We start from the raw sequence: 25,355 nt of genomic DNA, 5'->3' as shown, positions 1-25,355 counted from the left end.
TTTCTAATGTCCTCTGAGTAGAACGCCGTAGAAGTACAGTGAGCCACAGACTCTGCTTAAGCTGTTCAAGCAGTATAATGATTTGCCCAACACTATTTAGGTTTTCTGATGATATGTTGCCTACTTACAGTACAGTATGTGCTCTTTCTTTCACTTCTCAAATGAATGCTTCCCCATTCTCTGTGTTGCATCATAAAACCACTAGATACTGATGCAGTCTGAGACGTCTGTAAACCCTGTTTCCCTGTCTGCCTGTGTGTGTTTCCCTGTCTGCCTGTCTGTGTTACAGCCTCAGCGAGAGCTTCTTCATGGTCAAAGGAGCTGCCCTTTTCCTGCAGCAGGGCACCAATGCACAGGGACCCAAGACACCCACACACCACAAACTCGCAGGTAACTACAAACACTCTTGACACACACTGAGCTTGTTGTTCAGTGAACCGTGACAATGCCACTGCTAAAAGCTCCATGCAAAGAAAAGGTCATATTTGCTGAGGTTGGGTTGGCTTTTGTGGTTGAGCCTGTGTTTAACCCATGTTCACTGAATGATTCCCTGGCCTTTGATTGAGTGCCTTCAAGGCAGGTATTGCTTTTAGCAGTAAAGTGGCTTTGTAGATCTGGTTTTCTAGATCCTGCTTGTTTGATTTTCCCATCAAGATGTTACATAAACTCACCTAGCTGGACTAACCAACCCGCAGTGCAGCTGATGTTACCTCGGTGGTGTGTATGCACCCGTAGGCATATGTGTGCCTGATACAGCATGTCTCATAGCAGGGTTGTTGTTGACATTTGTTCGATTGGGGAGTGCTAGCCCTTCATTTTGGAGTCCAAACACACCCCTCCCCTCTCCTCCCCTATGATACGCAGGTTAAACACAAGATCAATGTGAGGAGCATTCCAGATTCCTTGATTACATCACCAGGCGTTCAAGTCCATGCTTAGCTCTGATAAACCTTGGGTTTGTCTGTGTGTTTACGCATATGACTGACTTTCTGACTTTCTGCATGTTTGTATCAGTTTAGCCAAGGATTGTACTTGAGATTAGATGTTCTGGTACACCGTTCCCAATTATTTTCATGTCCCGTCATGAGATGTTCAGGCTTTGCTCTGCCGTGTGTAACTTCTGTACAGACGTGTGTTGCTGTGGTTGGAATTGGATCAACCTGCAGGAGGGCATCTAAATAGGAGCCTGGATAGCTGAGCTGGAAATAGTTCTACAAGTTATGGCTGATGGGTAGATCGGTTTGATTGATCGGGACACACCACCTGAAGCAGTTGGATGATGGTATGTGGTTCTCTTCTCTCCTAGGTGACTTACCGCAACACCTGCAGGTCATGATTAACACCCTCCGCTCTGAGGACCGCATTAAACTGGTGAGTCAAATCCTAACAAATGTACTTACCACCCATATTGATTGACGCACAGATGCTACACAGTGCAACCTCTTCCTCCTGCTGTAACCCAGGCTGTACGGTTAGAGAGCGGTTGGTCTGACCGCGTGCGGTACATGGTTGTGGTCTACACCAGTGGTCGCCAGGACACCGAGGAGAATATCCTGCTAGGGATGGACTTCACCGATAAGGACAGGTACCCACCTGTCTTTCCTCCTCAGCCAGCAGTGATAGACTACAATGTGGTTTGTTGTTGTCTTAGAGAAATGGTTGATTCTGTTGTATTTTTCCCAGTAAAAGCTGCTCTATCGGGATGGTGCTACCGCTCTGGAGCGATACGAAGATCCATTTGGATGGAGATGGGTAAGTGCTGCTCTTCTACATTTGACATTTTAGTCATTTAGCAGCCGCTCTTATCCAGAGAGACTTACATCTTCAGATATCTAGGTGGGGCAACCACATCACAGGCATAGAAAGGACATTTTTCCTCTATAACGTGGCTGTCAGTAGAGTTGCCCCCCACATGGAACTTTCCACAAAGGTACGGTATGTGTCACACGCAGTACATCCCACAGACAACCAAGCTGGATTCACACAGTCAACCATGAAGTATCTCTGCTCGTTAAGCCCGTTCAAACGGCTCAGCCCTGTAAGGGACGCAGAATGAGTTACTTTGCCCTCCAGTGGGCAGTATAGTGAACTACAGCCGTTTTCATCCCTCCATGTGGCAGATGAGCTCTTGCTGAGCTGTTAAAGTCATCCCTCTCTCTATGCTGGAGGAATGTTCCATTGGTTTGTTTCCTGAATAGCACCCCGAGCCACTATAGCTCAGCCCCTGGTTTGTGTTTTCAAACCACTCTCTCTATCTCCCTCTCTCTGTCCATGAACCCAACCTAATCCTTCATCCTCCCATCTTCTCTCTCCTCAGAGGATTTAGTGTGACCACAGGAGGACGGTCGCATGTCTTCAAGCCTGTTTCTGTGCAGGCCATGTGGTAAGTGTCTGTTTTGTGTTTTTAATTTCTACTGTGTTTGGGTACTTCAGAATATCATTCTCTGGTAACCTTATATTCCCTGAAACCATAGTGACTGTCTGTGGACAGTACTGTACTTTACCACCTTGGGCTTGTGGTGTTGGTTTCATCTTAATATCAACAATCAATGGAATGAAAATCATAAACTACTAGTTGAACTATTCAGGCTGGTAACACTGTGATGCTGGAGAAAAAAAGCGCTGACAGTGTCCATGCACCATCTACTGGTAAATAGACGTTACAATTTGCTTTCATTCTTAACAGATTCATATTTTCTCTGGATCTGACAAGCCGCCTTAATAATGTGCTCTGAATTTCCTGCCGTCATTAAAAATCAATGATCCAAAGACTGACTCTCCATGTCATTAGATCAGTGGAATAGCTACTGACCAGTTACTGTTGTGAGCCTGTATCATGACTGAGAGCTTCTGCTACCGGCGTGTCTTCAGGTCTGCCCTGCAGATCCTCCATAAGGCATGCGAGGTGTCTCGCAGGTACAACTACTTCCCCGGGGGCATGGCCCTCACCTGGATGGGCTTCTATGAGAGCTGTATCACCTCCGAGCAGAGCTGCATCAACGAGTGGAACGCTATGACCGATCTGGAGACCACGCGGCCCGACTCACCTGCCATGTTCGTCGACCGGTAAGACCTCACTCATCCGATTTAGCAAAGTTCACTTCAGTTGACTTTAGTATGATTCATTTCCAGTTGCATTACCAATCTCAGAAGGTACTGTTTGTCCATTATGGTGTTAACTGGGCCTTTTCTGTTGAAATGAAATGTGCTGGTTACATTCATAATTGTCTTAATGTATTGACGCATGTTGAACAGGCCAACCGAGAGCGAGAGAACCGAGTGTGCAATCAAAGCCAAACTACGCACCATCATGATGTTCCGTGACCTGGAGAATGTCACTTCCAAGGAGGTATTGTGAGCCCCAAACGTATTGGGGCGGTGACACGTTTGTCCTTGTTTTGGCTCTGAAATGACACAATGTCTGAGGTTAAAGTGCAGACTGTCATCTTTCATTTGAGGGTATTTTCATCCATGTTGGGTGAACCGTTAAGAAATTATAGCACTTTTTGTACATAGTTCCTCCCAACTTCAGTACCATGGTGCAACCTAATACCCGATATGTCCCCACCAGATCCGTGTGGAGCTGGAGCAGCATATGAGCTGTAACCTGAAGGAGTACAAAGAGTTCATCGACAACGAGATGCTGCTGATCCTGGGTCAGATGGACAAAGCCACACTCATCTTCGACCACCTCTACTTGGTAAGAACCTTTCTTGACATCCTAATGGTCTCTTTGTATCCATGAAGGAAAAAAGGAAACCGCACACGGCTCTTGATAGTATCACTGATCTTTAATAAGCTGACGTATCGGCCTCACGGCCTTCGTCAGAGCTTTTGAGGGTTTAAAAAAATCATTTACACCCTTATGTAGACCTAGCCACACCCACATCCGTTCCACGCACGGAAAGGGGTTGGAGGCGAAGGAAAAAACAAATAAGTGCTACCAAATATAACAATATACACTGCTCAAAAAAATTAAGGGAACACTAAAATAACACATCCTAGATCTGAATGAATGAAATATTCTTATTAAATACTTTTTTCTTTACATAGTTGAATGTGCTGACAACAAAATCACACAAAATGATCAATGGAAATCAAATTTATCAACCCATGGAGGTCTGGATTTGGAGTCACACTCAAAATTAAAGTGGAAAACCACACTACAGGCTGATCCAACTTTGATGTAATGTCCTTAAAACAAGTCAAAATGAGGCTCAGTAGTGTGTGTGGCCTCCACGTGCCTGTATGACCTCCCTACAACGCCTGGGCATGCTCCGGATGAGGTGGCAAATGGTCTCCTGAGGGATCTCCTCCCAGACCTGGACTAAAGCATCCGCCAACTCCTGGACAGTCTGTGGTGCAACGTGGCGTTGGTGGATGGAGCGGGACATGATGTCCCAGATGTGCTCAATTGGATTCAGGTCTGGGGAACGGGCAGGGCCAGTCCATAGCATCAATGCCTTCCTCTTGCAGGAACTGCTGACACACTCCAGCCACATGGGGTCTAGCATTGTCTTGCATTAGGAGGAACCCAGGGCCAACCGCACCAGGATATGGTCTCACAAGGGGTCTGAGGATCTCATCTCGGTACCTAATGGCAGTCAGGCTACCTCTGGCAAGCACATGGAGGGCTGTGCGGCCCCCCAAAGAAATGCCACCCCACACCATGACTGACCCACCGCCAAACCGGTCATGCTGGAGGATGTTGCAGGCAGCAGAACGTTCTCCACGGCGTCTCCAGACTCTGTCACATCTGTTACATGTGCTCAGTGTGAACCTGCTTTCATCTGTGAAGAGCACAGAGCGCCAGTGGCGAATTTGCCAATCTTGGTGTTCTCTGGCAAATGCAAAACGTCCTGCACGGTGTTGGGCTGTAAGCACAACCCCCACCTGTGGATGTCGGGCCTTCATACCACCCTCATGGAGTCTGTTTCTGACCGTTTGAGCAGACACATGCACATTTGTGGCCTGCTGGAGGTCATTTTGCAGGGCTCTGGCAGTGCTCCTCCTGCTCCTCCTTGCATAAAGGCGGAGGTAGCGGTCCTGCTGCTGGGTTGTTGCCCTCCTACGGCCTCCACATCTCCTGATGTACTGGCATGTCTCCTGGTAGCGCCTCCATGCTCTGGACACTACGCTGACAGACACAGCAAACCTTCTTGCCACAGCTCGCATTGATGAGCTGCACTACCTGAGCCACTTGTGTGGGTTGTAGACTCCGTCTCATGCTACCACTAGAGTGAAAGCACCGCCAGCATTCAAAAGTGACCAAAACATCAGCCAGGAAGCATAGGAACTGAGAAGTGGTCTGTGGTCACCACCTGCAGAACCACTCCTTTATTGGGGGTGTCTTGCTAATTGCCTATAATTTCCACATGTTGTCTATTCAATTTGCACAACAGCATGTGAAATGTATTGTCAATCAGTGTTGCTTCCTAAGTGGACAGTTTGATTTCACAGAAGTGTGATTGACTTGGAGTTACATTGTGTTGTTTAAGTGTTCCCTTTATTTTTTTGAGCAGTGTACATTTCATAAATATTCAAATAAAGTGTGTAAATAAGACATATTAAACACGTCTGTAAAACCACAATGAGGACATAGACCTACCGAGCAAGTTTTCATTAATCATTGGGTACATTGTACGAAAAACATCAGAGTAATCTTAAATAATTCATGTTCAAATTCACAACATTCATAGGCATTTCATGATTAAGTCATTTAACATTCTCTTTTACTCAGAGTATTATTAATATCCCCTCCCCTGTCTGATATCTTAACTTTCTCTTTGCCACAAAATCTAAAGGTAGAAATGTCCTCCTTTAGGTCATTAAAATGTACTCCGACTGGATAATTCCTGTCCTTTCTCCTGATCGAACTTTTATGTTCAGTGATTCTCTGTTTAAGAGAACAAGAGGTTTTACCTACATAGCACAGCCCAGCCCACATGGACATTTAATAATGTAAATAAAATGGGTTGGTGGAACACGTAATAATGTCATTTATTTTGAACCGTTTTCCTGTGTTTGGGTGGCAGAAATATTCACACTTCATCATTGTTGTTGCACTGTGCGCATCCTCTGCATTTATAGCTACCATTTGGTAGAGGGTGTAAAAGAGCCTGGCTGATTTTCTTTTGTGGCTGACAGTTGGCATGAACCAATTTATCGTGTGTAAATTGCGACCTCACCTATAGACAATAAGTGGTGGATATTTTAAAATTCAGCCGGCCAAGCTGGGTCCGATGATTCAAATATGCCAGTGTTTCTTGACCGCATCTCCCACTTTTCGCGAGTTCAAAGTATATGTGGTTGTGAACATTACAGAGTGTTCTTTAGCTTTACTGGGTCTTTTTTGGTCGCAGTTCATCTCGTGTTTTTCCCAATGCCAAATGAAGAGCTTCATCCACACATTGTGGGCAATAGCCTCTTCTTAGAAACCTCATGCGCATCTCTGCTGCTTTTTCTAGATAATCCTCTGTGGAATGGCATATACGACGCAGTATGAACAACTGGCTTCTTGGAAGTCCTCTTTTTAACGGCTCAGGATGGAACCTGTCCCCCTGTAATAAGAGTATTTCTGTCTGTTTCTTTTCTATACAGAGTAGTAAACAGGGTTCCATTTGATTTCTCAATCCACATATCGAGGTAATGAACGCCGAGTGTCATATTCAATAGAGAATTTGAGATTGGGGTCAATGTCATTGAGGAGTGCCATTAAAATCTGACAGCTCTTTTTTCGTTCCTTCCCATATGCAAAAAATGATACCACTTCAGGGCTTTATTCAACAAAACGTTCTTCAAGAAGACCCACATAGAGGTTAGCATAGCTCGGAGCGAATGTGGAGCCCATCGATGTTCCATTCATTTGGAGGCAGTATTCACCATCAAACCTGAAATAGTTATACGTCAAAACATATTCAGCCAGCTCTAAAAATTAATTTAGTTGGTGGATATTCGAGAGTATCTCTGTCTCCCAAATAGTGAGCTAGGGCTGCCCGCTACGCCACATGGGGAATGCTGGTACATAGACCCTCGACATCTCTTCCATATAATGGCAATGCTTGCACATGAGTTTTAATAAAAATGTCTACAAAGTTCGACAACGGCTCTAGCATTGAGCCTATTCCTGCAACCACTGGTCTGCCTGGATAATTGCCTTGTTGTGTTTTAGGTTTGAGTAATTTCGGTCAAATGTACAAGCATGGATGTATGGCACATTTGCAGCAAAGATATTCAGGTTTTGAGATGAGGTGGTTTAATAGGGCTCCAGATTAGAGCATATTTCCCTTTGGAACACCTGTGTGGGATCAACACTCAGTTTTCTATAGAAACGTTCATTGCTCAGTTGTCTCTGAATTTTTTTCTTTACATTTTTCATAGTCTAAAACAACCATAGCACCCCCCTTATCCGCAGGTTTAATAACCAAAGAAGAATCTTTCATTAATTAAGTGCCTGTTCTTCTGTTCTAGTGAGATTCTTCTGAATGTGGTTTGTTTGTCTCCTATATACTGACATCACTTCTTGTTCGACTAACCAACAATAGGTATTAATCGAGGAGTTGTTAACCATAGGACAGAATTTGCTATTGGGCTTAAAATGGGTACCAGTTCTTTGATGTGTTTCTAGGCCCGAAACAGTGCTTTGCGAAAACACATGCTTAAGTTTAATCTTGCGAAAGAATTTAAACAGATCTACTTTCGTATCAAATGGTTTATCTGTACATGTAGGTACAAAAGAGCGGCCCTTAGGGCAGCAGGTAGCCTAGCGGTTAAGAGCGTTGGGCCAGTAACCGAAAGATCGCTGGTTCGAATCCCGAGCAGACTGTGAAAAATCTGCTTATGTGCCGTTGAGCAAGGCACTAAACCCTAATTGCTCCTGTAAGTCACTCTGGATGACTTTGCTAAATGACTCAAATGTAACTACCGTCCACCTCTGAACTCCTGCCGCACCTCTCACTGTAACCCTGGTGTAGTTACAGTTCATTTCACCCCTGTAACCTGACTAAGTTGTCTTGATGTGCATTCCTTTGTTTGTTTCTTCTCTAGGGCTCTGAGTGGAATGCCTCCAATCTAGAGGAACTACGGGACTGTGGGTGAGTGGGCGTCTCACAAACACTAAAGCTATGTCTAGAACTGCTCCCTAACCGCCGGCTCACAAACATAGCGTTGTATTATTCTGTATTCTCAAGGACAATACATGTCTGTCAGGTCATTGTTGAATCTCTCCTTCAAAAGACCTACCAATGCAAAAAGGTCTGTTGTTAGAACATCGCTAGCACCACTGAACTAAAGACTGACATGTTTTTTTCTTCTTGATGCAGTGTGGGCCACATCCTCAACGTGACCAGGGAGATAGACAACTTCTTCCCGGGCATGTTCACCTACCACAACATCCGGGTGTACGACGAGGAGGCCACAGACCTGCTGGCCCACTGGAACGAGACCTACAACTTCATTGTCCGAGCCAAGTGAGTGCCTACTTCTCAAAACAAACTGAACCCTACTCCTTGAACGGCTAACATGTATGGGAGCATGTGAAGTATTCACCACAGAACCTCAATAAAGGCAATGTAGTCTACTAAATAGTGGCTAGTGCCTCTGTCTTGGCCGAAGTTATTCTATAAGCTATGTGGACAGCCTAGTAACTATGGATAAGACATCTTCTAAATGAGCAGGGTTTTAATGTAAAACGTATTATTTCCCCACAGGAAGAACCAGTCTAAGTGTCTAGTCCACTGTAAGATGGGTGTGAGCCGGTCAGCCTCCACGGTCATAGCGTATGCCATGAAGGAGTATGGCTGGACTCTGGAGAAGGCCTACAACTTTGTGAAGCAGAAGAGGAGCATCGCTCGGCCCAACGCTGGTTTCATGAGGCAGCTGGCCGAGTACGAGGGCATCCTGGACGCTAGGTGAGTCAGTCAGGGTAGACTGGAGCACTATACAGGTATACTGTAAAACTTAAATTAATAGCCCAGGTGTTTATTTGCTTCAATCACACACAACCGGCGCTTATTAGAGACAGGGTTCTATTTGAGCCAGGCGTGTATTTCCTTAATGCACACAGCTTTTGCTCAATAAAATGTTGAAAAGACTACCACATTTGTTTGTGACAAAATATGACCAGTATAAACCTTATAATAACAGATCCATCGCAGATCAGACTTGCGAAGACTAGGCTGCATGTCATCAACCCAATTTCGTACTTTAGCACCATTCTCACTCGTTGAGCCGACCATGTCAAATCACACTGCCGTCTCATCCATGGCAATGATGTTGGTCTCCTTTATCGTGTTTCACGCAATCTTTAGGGTACGGAGGTTCACTAGTAAACAATTCACTTAGACCCAGCGTTTATTTGAAATAGCCGTTTATTTGCTGAAATGTGTGCAGAGGCCCGGCTATTAAAAGGGACAGACGGCTATTTGCGACTCAGCGTTTTAATTGAAGTTTTACGGTATGTAGGTCTGTTCAGGTATACGGTGCCTTCAGAAAGTACCCCTTGACTTTTCCCACATTTTGTTGTGTTACAGGCAGAAATTAAAATGTATTTAATTGAGATTGCGTGCTTAACAAGTCTTATAAGTTGCATGGACTGTGCAATAAGTGTTAAACATGATTTTTTTGAATGACTACCTCATCTCTGTACACCACAAATACAATTATCTGTCCGGTCCGTCAGTCAAGCGGTGAATTTCAAGCGCAGATTCAACCACAAAGCCCAGCGAGGTTTTCCGATGCCTCGCAAAGAAGGGCACCTATTGGTAGATGGGTATAAAAAAAAGCAGACATTGAATATCCCTTTGAACATGGTGAAGTTATTAGTTACATTTTGCATGGTGTATCAATACACCAAGTCACTACAAAGATACAGGCATCCTTCCTAACTCAGTTGCCGGATAGGAAGGAAACCACTCATGGATTTCATCACGAGGCCGATGTTGACATTAAAACCGTTACATGGTTTAATGGCTGTGATGGGAGAAAATTGAGGATGGATCCACAACATTGCAGTTACTCCACAATACTAATCTAAATGACAGAGTTAAATGAAGGAAGCCTGTGCAGAATCCATCCGGTTTGCAACAAGGCACTAAAGTAATACTGCAACTAACTTTTTGTCTTGAATACAAAGTGTTATGTTTGGGGTAAATCCAATACAACACATTACTGAGTACCACTCTCCATATTTTCAATCATAATGGTGGCCGCGTCATGTTATTGTATTCACCTTTCAGTAGGAGAATAACCTAAAACACAAGGCCAAATCTACGCTGGAGTTGCTTACCAAGGCTACATTGAATGTTCCTGAGTGGCGGAGTTACAATTTTGACTTAAATCGGCTTGTAAATCTATGGCAAGATTTGAAAATGGCTGTCTAGCCATGACAACCAAATTGACAGAGCTTGAATGATTTAAAACAAAATAATGTGCAAATATTGTACAATCCAGGTGTGCAAAGCTCTTCGAGACTTACCCAGAAAGACAGCTGTAATTGCTGCCAAAGGTGACGCTAACATGTATTGACTCAGGGGTGTGAATACTTGTGTAAATGAGATATTTCCGTATTTCATTTTCAATACATTTGAAAAGATATCTAAACATGTTTTCACTGTCATGAGGAATTGTGCGTAAATGGGGGGAAATCTATTTGGAATTCAGGCTGTAACACAAAATGTGTAAAAAGCCAAGGGGTATGAATACTTCCCAAAGGCGCTGTGTAACCAGCTGTGCCTTGTCTCTACCATTTAATTTACATTCTCACTCCACTGCAGTCATGAGGAATTCTACCTAACTCGCTGCATAGAGATCAGATCAAATGTGACTGTTAAATTACCACCGTAGCTGTTTAGACGGGGTCAGCTAAGTTAAGCAATCTGTAAGGTTATTTGTGTATTATTAGCTTGGTAGAGAGACTGCAGATAATGGCCACAATGTTTATTAGTGGCTAAGCATCTCATTATGTCTATGATGTCTGTCTGTACACATGGTCACTCTAACCCCGCCCCCGTCCCGTCCCCCCCCTGTCCCCCAGTAAGCAGCGCCACAACAAGCTGTGGAGGCCCGAGGGAGGAGAGGACATCCCAGATGAGGCGTCTGGCCAGTGCTGTGGCGGAGAGGAGACGCCCGTGGAGGGTGAGGCCTGGGGGGGAGAGGGCTGCGGAGCCTCCCCCTGCCGGAGCTTGGGCCTGGAGGTGGAGCCCTTGGACCCCCTCAACTACAACTACTACTTCAGACGGCTGTCGGACACGGCCCTAGACAGCGAGCCCTCCACCCCAGTGCGTGGTCCTCCCCTGCTGGGCATGGAGAGGGTGTTTATTGAGATCGAGGATGTGGAGAGGGACGCCCTTCTGGAGGACGAGGGCTTCCCCATGGCCCAGCTGGCTCTGCCCGGGGAAGGCACCGCCGCCCAGACCTGTGGGGGCCGCCTGGAGCCCCTGGAGGACATGAGGCTGAGGCTGGAGTTCAGCACGGTGGAGGAGGAGGACGAGGAGGAGGCGCAGAAGGAGGAGGCAGAGATGGCCGCCCTGGCTTGGACTGCTGCAGGAGGGGAGGGAGCGAGAGAGGACGAAGAGAGGAAGGAGCAGGTCAACATGAACCGCTTTAACAACGAGAACGCCAACAACAGTAACCGCCTGGCTGCCAAGCGCAGCTGCCCCGCTACCTTCGACGTGAGTGGGGCAGTCAATAGCTACCTGTATCTATACAAATGGGGGTGTAAAAGTTGGGTTAATTTTGACTTGAACTTGTTTGGGGTTAAGGTTAAAATATTAAGCTTACATGAGGGTAATTGTAATGCCTTGTAAAGCCAAATTTTTCTGTCATTATTCGATCCCATTCATTTCAAGGACCAGCATCTTATAGGTGTCATAATATCTGGTGTTTTATTAGCTTCGAGACCTCTGTCTGACCATGCATTCCCTCCCTCTCTCTGTTTCTTCTGTTTAGGACAGTGCTAGCACAGGAAACCCTTACAAAGTCAAGCCCTCCTACCAGTCGTGTAAAGACTGCCTGCGTCTGCCACCAGGGCGGCGCTGTGAGCGCCCAGCAGGAGGCCGCACCCACCGCCTTAACCCCACACGTCACTGCGGAGTGGTCCCCACCATCTCCATAGACCCCCCTGGCACCCACTTCACCAACACCCCTGCCCCCCACTCCCCCTGCACCCTACCTGCCACCATTGCCCGCCTGGAGGCCTACCGCCAGCGGCTGGTGTCGCCCATGAGCTGCGAGGAGCTGCCCCGAGACCGACACTGCTCCTTGGAGACGGAGGACATGGACGAGCTGCAGGAGGATGAGGAGGAGGAAGAACAGGAGCTAAGGCCAGGCAGGGAGGTTGGGACCGGAGCCATCACGGAGCTCACGTTTATGAAGCTCAGCCTGGATGGGGAGAGGCCAGCAGGTCAGTCTCCTAGTGGAGGGGTGGAGTTGCAGCCTGCTGGGGTGGAGTTGCAGCCTCCTGGTGGTGGAGTGGAGCTACAGAGGACGGGGCCTGAGCTGGGGATGGGACTGGTGAGGCAGAGGGCAGAACAGCTGGAAAGGCTTTCAGGCCTGGCCATGGAGGGTCTACTCTCAGGGGCTGGGCTTGCTGAGCAGATGGACCTGCACTTGGCGGTGGAGGAAATGGAGGGGGATGTAGGGATGCATTCTGAAACCCCCATTCCATCTACCAGCTGCATGGTCACAGCCGCAGACCCCCAGATGAACACCACCCCGGTGTCGTACCCCCAGGGTTCCGCCCAGACCTGGACCCCGTGTCCTCCCCCCACGGCTCCACCCTCACCAGGAGCTCCAGCAGCGACAGCCTCCACAGCAACCGCGGGGGACACCAAGGCCTGGTCCGGCAGCGCACCCAGGAGATAGAAACCCGCATGAGGCTGGCCGGCCTAACCTTCCCCTCTTTGCTCAAACGCTCTAGCTCCCTGGCCAAGCTGGGAGGCCTCACCTTCTCCACCGAGGACCTCTCAGACCTAGCTGACGATCAGGCCCAGCTGTTCTCCACCGAGCCACCAGCCTGCCCCTCCACACCAGGGGGAGAGGAACCCTCTGAGCCCCCATCCACCCCCAGGAGCTGACTGTGTTTCCAGTGTGTCTCCTCCAGACAGGTTCCGCAGTCAGAACTTAGGGAGCAGGTTTGAAGGAGGATGAAGTTTGCCAGGTTTGCTACAGGTGTCCTGGAGACATGCCTGGAGATTCCTCTGTCTCTCGAGACATATTAACAGCATGTTGGCTGGAAGAAAGAAAAATAACAACACAATTCCTATTATACATACATGTACTGTCTGTTTATCAATCCAAATAAGAGATACTGTTTTAGAAGGTACTCTCAATGGAGCTCAATGAATGTGTGCAACTGAGCCTCTGCTTCGATTCGTTCAACATCTCCTCATGTGCCCCTGAACAGACAGAAGGTTGAATATTGAATCCTCACTTACTGTATTTTCCTCTTGCGTTTTTGTGTCACCGAATAACGACTTCATCATATGAGCATCTTCCTGCCTCTTCAAGCGAAGCAGTGTACCTCAGTCGGAACACAAGCATCTCAAGAATATTTTAGTCCATGACTGTCTTTGTTGACTTGCCTCTCTTCTCAATGACTGGCTCAGCCAGCCCTCCTCCATTTGAGGTACTTCATGAAATAATGTCTTGAAAAGTGGTCAATATGCTATTCATGGCCGTACAGTGTTACACAACGTGTCCTCGTCGTCACGGCTACAGCCTCTTCTTGAGCAATGCTATGGATGATGGGAAGAAACGCAGAAAGAGAAGTAATATTGACTAAGTCCCGTTTTCCATTCTCTCCTGGATTCGTTTGTTTCTTTGAAGCAGTTTAGAGGGAGCATATAAACGTTGGATTTGTTTCGTTTTCGCCACAGCTGGCATTTCACCACTGCTGTGCAAAGGCAATAGGCACAGTAGTTCAATGATCTGATTGAGAACTCATCATCATCCTTGTATGGTTTGAGAGGATTTGTGGGCAACTGAAAGAGTTCAAATTGTTTTGGGATGGGATTTCACAATGCTGTATTACTCTACCACTGATTAGTGCTCTGTCCCCTCTTCTCCAGACCAGCTGTAGTCCGACATACTGTGTCTGACACCATATCTTTCTTCCATCATCTCTGCATCACTCTCAAAAGGCAATCAAATACATTAGGTTCAAGGTTTTTTCTGACGGCATTCCTCTTCTATTTATTCTCCTCCCTATTGACACACATTTGTGGTATTGCACAGTAGGTGTAGGAGCTTTGTGAAACCGGCTTTATTCAACTGTCATTGTGCCAGAGCAACATTGGACTCCCTTTTATTTGTACTGTAACAAAAAAAAAATGGAATCGTTGCCATACATTGAAGCAGAACTACTGTATAAGTCACATTTGTTTGAACAGCTTGTTTTTGCTTTCACAGACCTGGGAGTTCCAAATGTGTCTGTGATGTTAGCAGCACAGCGTAATGGGCTTTAGCTGGATCTGTTTGGGAAAGAAGCAGCTTTTCTCAGCCTTTCGCACGGCAACACTAACAGCCAAACAAGGAAGTTGGGACAAAAAACAAGTTGAGGCATTGGAAGGAACAGACGATTATCTACCATCATAGTTTCTCAGAAAGGGGTTACAGTTCTGCTTTCTGTTGCAGTCTGTAGAATATCAGTAGCTAGCTACTACAATGTTTAGTTTATTTACAGCAGACATGAGAAACTTCCGAAGCTGTGTGTAGAGCAGCAGCACAGTATGACAGGCCAAGTCTGACTGGAGGCTCTGCCATCCCGCATGCTGTTTGACCAATGTTCCCTTAACTTAACCCCTATATTTATCAGTCTGAGTATTTATTTAGTACAGGTTCTAATTTGATAAACTGGCGCATAATATGCAGGTAGTTGACTTCTTTGTGGCCAGCCTAAACTTACTTTGCCCCAAAGGGTATAATGCTTTTGAAAGTTGTTTGGCTGTTTATAAACTAATGCATTTGGCATGTTGAGTGTGCAAGGATAATATGTGTGATGGTGGCAGTGTGTGTGTGTGTGTGCAGGCGCATGCATACATCAGGAGTTTATTACCATGGTTGTGACAGGAGTGCTATGTGACGATGGGAAAGCTGTCTGTGTATGAGTGCAAAACATCTGTTGCTCTTTTAAAGTAGGGGATCAATTGACTTTTTTTCAATTGAGCTGTACATATGTCGTTGCCACTGACGAAATGGCCTATACTATATGTAGACAAGATTGCTTTTGATTTGTGATAACTGAACAAAGAAAAATGAAAATGACTTGTTCACCCAAATTACAAAATGAGACATTGTTTTCCTTACCCTGTAAGCAGTCTATGGACAAAGTATGACAGGAATCCATGCTATGGTGTAGTTTCCCTAGCACTGTTTCCAAGTCATGGGCCCCATTTTTATTAGATTTTCTTGCGCATCATGTTTAAAACATCTATAAGTGACTGAGTTTCTCAATCAATTTTGGATACTTTCGGATGATTTGGACATGATACGCGGAAAATTCTAATATCGGTCCCCTGACTTGAATGGGATTTGTGCCACAAATGCTAAGATGTTAGCATGTAGAAACGGTGCCAGAGTAACTAAACCAAAGAATGGATTGCTGTCATACCTTGTGCATAGACTGCTTACAGGGTAAGGAAAGCAATGTGTAATTTGGGTGAGCTATCCCTTTAATCATATGAGTGGCTCTGCATTTGTTATATTAGCAACTATCGTCAGTGTTTGTTACTCAGAGGTACTGGTCAAAGCAAATTTGCATTTAATTTGGGTACAAGCCACATTAATGGGTTGGGTTCTGTGGTCAGTGAACACTTTGTGGTGTTTGCACTTAAGGTTACTGCACTTAAGGCACTGGGTGAATTTGCCTGTGTTCACTGGTAGGTATTCAATTTTAAAGAGGTTGCCTCATAGGAAATACAGTTATTAGAATGGAATAGGAAGTAGTAGCGTTTTAAATTGAGTTTTGTCTACAAAACTGCTCCCTGTCCCTTTTAAAAAAAACATTTTTTTTTATTGAATCTAGTTCAGCCAATCCGATGTCTAGCACTTGAGGTCACCATATATCATTTGGGTTTGCGCTTTATTCCAACCCACTGTTATAATGCCTTCATGTAGCGGTTATAAGCATGATGTAACTTCTGACATAGCAGGTTATTAAAAGGGTTACAGAATACCCTATAATATTATTAAGAGTGGAATTAGATCCCGATGGTTCAAATATTTATTTCACCACACTGGTGTGGTGATGACATTATTGTAGGATCTGTTTGGTTGGCCAGTGGTGCCCAGTGTTACGTCATGCTCATAGCAGTGAACAGTAGGCCATATGACGGAGGATTTAAGTGCTGTCAAAAGGAGTGTCTTGAACTAGTCCATCACAACTGATGCTATGCTTAAAGCTACTGCACTGTTTTTTTTATTTAAAAATAAATCTATTTCTACTTAAGTGCCTTAACCCTGGCCTTAGCTCTGTCTGTCCTAACCTCGTCACAGGCTTTGCAGAGTCATTGTGAATGAGTGTATCCATGGAAACGCCACTTGCCCTCTGCCCCCACAAAAAGAATTATCCCGATGCCCCTCGAAAGCTATATCTTGGTACACACGGAGCACACGCTCTCACTCCCACACGTGTATTTGCTTGACAGGCCAATCAATTGCTATTATTTTGTTTTCTATTATTGAGACCAAAGTCTGAGGGGTTTATTTGTGCAAATGGGCACAGAACAAAGTTTTCTACATACATTCCCAGGCATCTTAGGGTTCACCTGCCCTTACTTGACAATCCTTAAACTGGTCAATGCTTTGAGAGTGTGAGACAGAAAGCTGGGTATAGAGACCCTGAGACATAGGAAGAGGGGGAACTTATATGTCAAGATGTTCATGTCAAGAGTACAAGTTGCCATCTTTCCCTGATATTCATTCCTTACCATAAACAAGTGTTAGATGTGTTTTTGCATATAAGGCATAAATGAATGAAAACTCATAAAACATACATCATCATATTGAGAGAAAGTTTTTTTTTTTTACATTGATTGTTTTTGTTATATATTTTCTTTTTTACATTTTAAGCTGTAACTTATTGTTTGCACTATGTTAATGTGTAATGCACTTTTTTAAACATTTATTTTACATTTTGTTAAAAGGATGTCCAGTGGATGTGAATCATGGAAATAAACCATTTCCTCTGCATAACCTATCTGCTGGCCTACAGTGGATCATACTTAATGTGGAGGAGACAGTCCAGTCCCTCTTCTGACACTTGCATTGCAACTACATGCACATAGACCGTTGGTTCCCAATCTTTTCTGAATCACACCACACAAGAAAACAAATGCCAAGGCTCACTTTAATCTGACTTTCCTGCATCAAACAAAAATATGCCTCGAAGAAAAGCAACTCTAATAGGCTATATTAAGCAGCCAGCTTGAAGTTCCATGTTCCCTCCGTTTCCTCCTCCACACTGCGTGAAGCAAACGTTTTCTCAAATGCGAGACATTTATTTATCGTTTTAAATATGGTTCACTGGAATCTTAATGTTATGGTACCCATATAATGACTGATAAGGGTTGACCCCTTTATAGACCTTGCAGAGTTTCAGCTTTACATTAACTAGAAGAAAGGACTGATGGTCTACTGCGGTGCGTCAAATAAAAGGGATGTTATTGAGATCTGCTTTTGTTTTGCAGGGATGTGCAAGGAGGGTTTTTGTCTCTTGTGAACAGCAGTATCTGTTTGCGTTAGCGCTTTTGCATGGGCTTGGTTAAATCCACAAGGCAGAGAATTCTTATTGAGTTAGTCAAATTAAGTCATTCTGACATCACGGGATGGACGGGGATGTGCAAGGAAGCAAAGGAGACTGACAGTGGAAGAAGGAGTACCTCCAACAAAACAACTTTATAGTCCTTCGGGGAAACAGGCTAGACAGACAGGCAGGCCGGCCTGCGGATTCCACAACTCGGACTGGGGTGAGTGCCTCCCTACCTCCGTTCTGAATCCCTAGCCTCAGATGACATTAAGAAAATGCTCTTACCATGACGACAGAGATGTAGACTTTTATGGATAGGTTACATCAATTCCGATTGAGTTATATTTGTCGACGTGTGGGTTAGAGCAATGTTATAGTCCTAATTCTCTGGGGAATCAAACTAGAGCAGCATATTATTTGATGTTATTCTGAGTGACATATTTTTGCATTCACGTGTCAGTCAACATGGTGCATGTGCCTCAGTTTATGTCATGATATAACTCCCGGGTAAAGGAATCGACACTCAACCATCCCACTCCATCCATGGCCATGATGATTCAGAGCCAACTCCATGTTTGCACCTCTCAATAGGCTGTTCTGAAGTTGGCCAAAAAAGTAAGCAGAGGTATTTGTGTAGTTATCCGTTTCTGGCCTACAGAATAATTACATAGCAGGCTTATTGTCACACTAGGCTCTGCATAGCTGTTACCTATTTGACTCTTCTATTAGTTGTTTAAATGTGTGTCCAATGTGGCACTACTTTCACTTTTTGTTTCATAACAGCCTATGTTGGGACTTTCGGGAGTTGCTAAGAGTTTGTTCAATCTGAGTCACATGTCTCTCGTTGATGCTCAGTGTCCTCACATGATAGGAGAGAAATGGAAAGAGCGGGAGGGAGGGGATATTTGGGTGAGGTCGTTGTCACAGATGCCTCCCACAGCTGCCAGCTGCTGCCATTTATAAGACTCTGTACACATCCATCTCAAAATAACCCCTTGGATACAAGACGGAAGGAACTCTGAGATGAGCATACCACTGTGATTTTTATTTTGTTGCTACAACATAACAACATTGTGAGAATAGAATAAATGAATTGGACCACTCTTAAGTGTATGTGATATGTGTATATGATCATGACTCATTTCTCATCAGGTGAAGGTTGCAAGTCGTCAAACCTGTTAATATCTCTTATTCAATTCAACAACTAAGCCACAAAATTAAGGCTGTGTGGAATAAGTTGAGACATTCTTCTTTTTTTTTTCATTCAGCATCACTCAGTCAAGGGAAGTATACTATTCTTTCTAACAAAGATATCTGCATATGTTTCCGGATGTTGTGTATCCCTGGAAATTCATGTCAACATTACAGTTTTGAAAATAGAGCTTGTCCAAAAAAAAGTAGTCTCTTGGGACAACTTATCCCACAACATACTTATTGGGTAAGTTGAATCAAGGGACAGGGTAAGTTAAGCCTCCTACAAATGTCTGTACTGAATTAAATATTACCACTACCTTTTTAAAAACCGTATCTTTATTTACCCCAACACAATCACTTTTTGTATTTTAATATTTTCTTCTAACACAGGCTTAACACCTAACAAACACTTCATACTTTTTTAACACTTTTAACATAGGCCAGGCCCTGTTGTTAACTCATATCCCAGTGATGCCTTGCATTACACCTGGGAAGAAAACACTTCCATTTGCTCAACTTGACATTGGATCAACCATTGGCTCAACTCATGGTCATTGGCTTACCCCAAGGCAAACATTTTTACTATATTAGCCCACACAGCTACAAGGATGCACTTTAATGCTAGCTTTAGGACCTCATATTGACACTTATGTAGACTCCAACTGATGTCTAGAACAATCTTAAAAGGATCTACTTTGGTTTAGATACAAGCATCATGAAAACTCTTAACACAAATTAATTTGTGTTGGTGAATCTGTTTTTTGGACCTGACTTGCTTACCACTTTTTCCATGTGGTTTCTTCCTTCAGACTCCATGAAATGATGACCTCTTCCTAAATATTTGGTCAAATTATGAATTTTGTGTATGGTTTCCTATAAACAAGGGTGGCTCTGCTTACACACTGTTCCCTACTGTATTGACCTGTCAGAATTTAAAGTAAAAAATAAAATAAAAATGTTATCATATTCAATGATTATTAAAATATTGATCACTGTGGGGCTGGGTTTAATGCAGTATAATTGTCTGGGGAGCTTACTGAAAATGTTTCATATACGAGTAGCCCTGGACAAGGGCGTTCTCTAGGCCTACATGGATAAGCCTAAAAAAATCAGTGAGTGGCTCTCAGCACCACTTAAGCCTGAAATAGCTAGAGAGGCAGCGGGCAGGATTAGTGATGCAGGGTCAAGAGGTTGTCACCTGTTTGTCCTCAATCACGTCACCCTGCGGAATCAAACAGATACTGGAACGTGGACATGAAATGAAAGGCTACAGGATGTCTTCATTTGGTTTTCATCCATAGGATATATGTTTAGTCACTCCATTTTGTAGTCTACTAAATCAACACCCTATGAACATTGAACATGTATTGCTACAGTGTCTTCAGGAAGTATTCACACACCCCTTTACTTTTTTTACTTCACATTTTGTTGTCTTACAAAGTTGAATTAAAATGGATTTATTTGTCTTTTTCAACAATCGACACAAAATACTCTGTCAAAGTGGAAGACAAATTCTAACATTTGTAAAACAAAATCATGAAAAATACAAAAATACTTTTAAGTATTCAACACCTTGAGTTAATACACATTAGAATCACCTTTGGCAGCTGTGAGTCTTTATTGGTAAGTCTCTAAGAGCTTTCCACGCCTGGATTGTACAGCAGTTGCCCATTATTATTTTCAGAAGTCTTCAAGCTCTGTCAAATTGGTTGTTGATCATTGCTAGACAACCATTTTTAGGTATTGCCATAGATTTTCAAACAGTTTTAAGTCAAAACTGTAACTTGGCCACAGGAACATTCACTGTCTTCTTGGTAAGCAACTCCAATGTAGATTTGGCCTTGTGTTTTAGGTTTTTGTCCTGCTGAAAGATGAATTCATCTCCCAGTGTTTGGGATTTTACCTGTGCTTAGCTCCATTCTGTTTCTTTTTTATCCTGAAAAACTCCCCAGTCCTTAACAATTACATGCATAACAAGATGTACCCACCACTATGTTTGAAAATATGGAGAGTGGTACTCAGTAATGTGTTGTATTGGATTTGTCCCAAACATAACACTTTGTATTCAGGACAAAAAGTAAATGACTTTGCCAAATGTGTTGCTTACTTAAGTGCCTTGTTGCAAACAGGATGGATGCTTTGAAATATTTTTATTCTGCACAGTCTTCTTTTCACTCTGTCAATTAGATTAGTATTGTGGAGTAACTACAATGTTGTTGATCCATCCTCAGTTTTCTATCACAGCCATTCAATTCTGTAACTGTTTTAAAGTCACCATTGGTGTCTTGGTGAAATCCCTGAGCAGTTTCCTTCCACTCCAGCAACTGAGATAGGAAGGACGTGTGTATCTTTGTAGTGACTGGGAGTATTGATACACAATCCAAAGTGTAACGAATAGGTTGACCATGCTCAAAGGAATATACCCTGTCGTTCTCAACTAACATCAAGGCGGTGGCCCGTTCTTGTAGGTTCATGCTCTACAACATCCGCAGAGTACGACCCTGCCTCACACAGGAAGCAGCGCAGGTCCTAATCCAGGCACTTGTCATCTCCCATCTGGATTACTGCAACTCGCTGTTGGCTGGGCTCCCTGCCTGTGCCATTAAACCCCTACAACTCATCCAGAACGCCGCTGCCCGTCTGGTGTTCAACCTTCCCAAGTTCTCTCACGTCACCCCGCTCCTCCGCTCTCTCCACTGGCTTCCAGTTGAAGCTCGCATCCGCTACAAGACCATGGTGCTTGCCTACGGAGCTGTGAGGGGAACGGCACCTCAGTACCTCCAGGCTCTGATCAGGCCCTACACCCAAACAAGGGCACTGCGTTCATCCACCTCTGGCCTGCTCGCCTCCCTACCACTGAGGAAGTACAGTTCCCGCTCAGCCCAGTCAAAACTGTTCGCTGCTCTGGCCCCCCAATGGTGGAACAAACTCCCTCACGACGCCAGGACAGCGGAGTCAATCACCACCTTCCGGAGACACCTGAAACCCCACCTCTTACAGGAATACCTAGGATAGGATAAAGTAATCCTTCTCACCCCCCTTAAAAGATTTAGATGCACTATTGTAAAGTGGCTGTTCCACTGGATGTCTTAAGGTGAACGCACCAATTTGTAAGTCGCTCTGGATAAGAGCGTCTGCTAAATGACTTAAATGTAAATGTAAATATTCCATGTCTGCTTAAAAAATATATGTTTTAAACATCTACCAATATGTGCCCTTCATTGGAAAACCTCCCTGGTCTTTGTGGTTGAATCTGTGTTTGAAATGTACTGCTCGACTGAGGGACCTTGCAGATTGGGTACAGCGATGAGATAGTCATGTTAAACACTATTATTGTCCATGCATCTTGTTATGTGAGTTGTTAAGCAAATTTTTACTCCTGAACTTATTTAGGCTTGCCATAACAAACGGGTTGAATACTTATTGACTCGAGATTTCAACTTTTCATTTAAAAAATAAATAATAATTCTACAAACATAATTCCACTTTCACATTCTGGTGTATTGTGTGTAGGCCAGTGACATAACTAAATTAAATCCATTTTAAATTTAGGCTGTAACACAATAAAATGTGGAAAAAGTCAAGGGGTGTGAATATTTTCTGAAGGCATGTGCTGTTAAGGACATGGTATCACATTTCTGTGTCATAGCGCTAGTTACTGTGATGACACAGACAGTGAGCATTTACATCCAATGGGCCTATGTGCATTTCAGAAGATTTTGGCAATGTAAATGAAGTTTTTACTTCAGATAATAAACTGACCTTGGTGTGATGGTCAGTTGAGGTCCTAATACTTTGTATATTTGTTTGCAACCTAGAACTACTAAGAAACATCATGCTATTTTTAAGCCTGTTGAATTTTGTTCCTCTTGAATAATCTCCCCTCGGCCGTCCATTACGTCAGTCGTAAAACTCTGTCCTGACCAGTTCCCAGACAGACAACCCAGTTCAAAAGTCAAAGCCCTTGTGACTCTTATGTTATTCCAGCCGATCTTTCCATGGTCCTCGTTGTCATAACAATCATAAACAATTAATGGATTTGAAGGAGGACACAGGAGAGCACTCTGTTGCTGAGCTATAAATCCCGGTTTACACCGGCACTTAAAATTAGGGACAAATTCGAAGTGGCTCGAATGGAATTCTCTAAAGCCCTGTTTCCAATGGCACTTAAAATTAGGGCCAAATTTTGAGGTGGCTCGAATGGAATTCTCAAAATCTCCGTTTCCACTGGCACTTAAAATTAGGGACAAATTCGAGTTGGCTCGAATGTAATTCTCAAATTCCAGCTGGCTCGAGGGAATCCCGGGCCAGCGCAGCCCAGTTTCACAATTAGAGTTCGAGCTGGTGACGCCGTTACTATGCAACCACCAAGCTGATCCCTGCTGGATGCTGATACAACGTTTAGCTAGCTTGTCTGGGCTTGTCGCTGTTACCTAGCACACGAATAAGCAGTACTGTAGTAGTCAGACATGACACAAATTACCGCCATAGCTGGATCCTTCATTCATGTTTGCACTACACAAACTTTTATGAGAACAGTCAGCCCTTGAATGTTAGCTACCTAATGTTAGCAAGCAAATCAGAGTTGAAACAAGCTAGCTAGTTAACGTGAGCTAGCAGGAATTTTAGCTGGCCAGGTCGTATTGAAAGCTAGCTACACGGCTCTGAGCCTGGTTGGCACTGGCAGGAGTATGGGGTAACGTTAGTTACAGCATGGTGAGGGTGAATTAAATTCTTCATCTTGTTAGCTAGCTAGCTAGCAACATTAGCGAAGCCAGCTGCAGTCACATATTGGCTACCTAGCAATATGACATAATTTCACATTTCTGGAGGCAGTGGAAACGCAATTTGAGCTAGCCCACCAAGGCCAGCCCAACCTGGGTTGACTTCAAAGTGCCAGTGGAAACAGCTGAACTCAGATTGCATGATGCTACTGATGGGACATGATCGGATTGGTTTAATTCTGTCGTGTGCCTTCCTGTACTATTCTAAGAGTGTGCTAAGATCATGCTCTTACTGTAGATATACAGTGCCTTGCGAAAGTATTCGGCCCCCTTGAACTTTGCGACATTTTGCCACATTTCAGGCTTCATACATAAAGATATAAAACTGTATTTTTTTTGTAAAGAATCAACAACAAGTGGGACACAATCATGAAGTGGAACGACATTTATTGGATATTTCAAACTTTTTTAACAAATCAAAAACTGAAAAATTGGGCGTGCAAAATTATTCAGCCCCCTTAAATTAATACTTTGTAGCGCCACCTTTTGCTGCGATTACAGCTGTAAATCGCTTGGGGTATGTCTCTATCAGTTTTGCACATCGAGAGACTGAAAAATTTTCCCATTCCTCCTTGCAAAACAGCTCGAGCTCAGTGAGGTTGGATGGAGAGCATTTGTGAACAGCAGTTTTCAGTTCTTTCCACAGATTCTCGATTGGATTCAGGTCTGGACTTTGACTTGGCCATTCTAACACCTGGATATGTTTATTTTTGAACCATTCCATTGTAGATTTTGCTTTATGTTTTGGATCATTGTCTTGTTGGAAGACACATCTCCGTCCCAGTCTCAGGTCTTTTGCAGACTCCATCAGGTTTTCTTCCAGAATGGTCCTGTATTTGGCTCCATCCATCTTCCCATCAATTTTAACCATCTTCCCTGTCCCTGCTGAAGAAAAGCAGGCCCAAACCATGATGCTGCCACCACCATGTTTGACAGTGGGGATGGTGTGTTCAGGGTGATGAGCTGTGTTGCTTTTACGCCAAACATAACGTTTTGCATTGTTGCCAAAAAGTTCAATTTTGGTTTCATCTGACCAGAGCACCTTCTTCCACATGTTTGGTGTGTCTCCCAGGTGGCTTGTGGCAAACTTTAAACAACACTTTTTATGGATATCTTTAAGAAATGGCTTTCTTCTTGCCACTCTTCCATAAAGGCCAGATTTGTGCAATATACGACTGATTGTTGTCCTATGGACAGAGTCTCCCACCTCAGCTGTAGATCTCTGCAGTTCATCCAGAGTGATCATGGGCCTCTTGGCTGCATCTCTGATCAGTCTTCTCCTTGTATGAGCTGAAAGTTTAGAGGGACGGCCAGGTCTTGGTAGATTTGCAGTGGTCTGATACTCCTTCCATTTCAATATTATCGCTTGCACAGTGCTCCTTGGGATGTTTAAAGCTTGGGAAATCATTTTGTATCCATATCCGGCTTTAAACTTCTTCACAACAGTATCTCTGACCTGCCTGGTGTGTTCCTTGTTCTTCATGATGCTCTCTGCGCTTTTAACGGACCTCTGAGACTATCACAGTGCAGGTGCATTTATACGGAGACTTGATTACACACAGGTGGATTGTATTTATCATCATTAGTCATTTAGGTCAACATTGGATCATTCAGAGATCCTCACTGAACTTCTG

General features: G+C 44.1%; 1 pseudogene; it reads left to right on the top strand.

The window, feature by feature from the left end:
* The window catches only part of LOC115124917 (protein phosphatase Slingshot homolog 1-like), a 28,202-nt pseudogene extending 9,356 nt beyond the window's left edge, over positions 1 to 18,846 (top strand).
* Positions 18,847 to 25,355: the final 6,509 nt, after the last annotated feature.

Source organism: Oncorhynchus nerka, linkage group LG4 (assembly GCF_034236695.1).
Source record: "Oncorhynchus nerka isolate Pitt River linkage group LG4, Oner_Uvic_2.0, whole genome shotgun sequence".
Taxonomy (NCBI): Eukaryota; Metazoa; Chordata; class Actinopteri; order Salmoniformes; family Salmonidae; genus Oncorhynchus; species Oncorhynchus nerka.
Note: the sequence above shows the minus strand (reverse complement) of the source record. Positions and strands in the feature narration are given on the sequence as shown.